This window comes from Erpetoichthys calabaricus, chromosome 11 (genome assembly GCF_900747795.2).
Source record: "Erpetoichthys calabaricus chromosome 11, fErpCal1.3, whole genome shotgun sequence".
In the NCBI taxonomy this organism is placed as follows: domain Eukaryota; kingdom Metazoa; phylum Chordata; class Cladistia; order Polypteriformes; family Polypteridae; genus Erpetoichthys; species Erpetoichthys calabaricus.
The window spans coordinates 126,140,740-126,142,323 of NC_041404.2; positions in this window are offsets into that span (position 1 = coordinate 126,140,740).

Here is a 1,584-nt window from a genome sequence, read left to right on the forward strand (position 1 = left end):
CCTTTGCCACAAGTCAATATGGGAAATATCTGCTCAGCTAGATCTGCCCCGCTTAGCTGTAAGTGCTGTTATTGTGAAGCATTAAGGAGAACAGCTCAGCCACTAAGTGGTAGACCACATAACCCTAACCCTATCCTGAAACACGTAGCACTTAAACACTGCCTGTTGTGTATTGTGTCACTCACAATAGAGTTCCAAACTGCCTCTGGAAGTACTGTGTGTCAGGAGCTTCATGAAATGGATTTGTGTGGCCGAGCAGCTGCACACAAGCCTAGGAATGCTATGTGAAGCTACAAGTGTTGGCTGGAGTGTAGTAAAGCACAACACCACTGGAGTCTGGAGAAGTGGAAGTGAGTTCTCTGGAGTAATGAATCGCACTTGACTATCTTAGCAGGGTAATGGATGGATTTGGGTTTGGTATATGCCAGGAGAATGTAACCTTCAGGGCTGAATAGTGCCTACTATAAGGTTTGGTGGAGGAGGGATAACAGTCTGGGGCTGTTTTTCAGGGTTTGGGCCAGGCCCTTTGGTTCCTGTGAAGGGTACTGTTAATGCCACAGTATACAAAGACATTTTAGACAATTGTGCGCTTCCAGCTTTGTGACAACAGCTTGGGGAAAGTCCTTTTCAGATCCAGAATGAATGTGCTCCTATACTCAAAGCCAAGGCCATACAGACATGGATGAACTCAAGTGGCCTGTGCAGAGCCCTGACCTCAACCATACCAAACACCTTTAGGATAAAATGGAATGTAAATTCTGAGTCAGGTCCTCTTGTCCATCATCAGGTCCTGAACTCACAAACGCTGTTTTGGCTGAATGAGCACAAATTCCTGCAGACACACTCTAAAATCTTGGGGAAAGCCTTTCCCAGAAGAGTGGAGGCTGTTATAGCTGCAAATGTGCATGTGGGACGGGTTGGTGTCAATATTAATACTCATGTCGTTGGAATGGGATGTCTAACAAGTTCATATAGGTGCGATTGTTTGGTGTCCATAAATTTTTGGTCATATAGTGGATGTGGTACACTCCTGAGACCTAAATGTCAACAATAATAATAGAAAATCAGCTCTTTAATATGTCCAACTTACTGTAAAAAAGCTTTACATTATTTGCACATTAAATAATTTACTTAAAATCAATTATTGAGACACTTTTGCAACACAACTCCACAAAGCAAATGAGCAGTTTTAGAAGTATATACAAGAAATGTCTTTTTGGATAAACTAAATCAACAGGATCTCACAATCTTCAAAGAAAGAATTCCTCCATGATGTCTGATAGGTTTACAATATAAAAATCTATTTTGTATTTATAACAAAGGAAAAATGAAAAGCAATAGTTTCTGGAATGTAATAAAAACTGCATTTCTAGCTTGTCTACTTTCACAAAAAGATGCCAATTTGTTTTAGACCCACTGCTCAACCATTCCGTTTTTTGCAGTATGATACTGCAGCTTGCGAAACGCACAAAAGCTCACAGGGTGCATTTTTACTCAGTGATGTCCAGGTGGAGCACAGCTGATCAAGGTGCCTTTAAAAACACTTTCTTTCAAAGCTTAAGTCACAGTTGGACAGAGGTCACA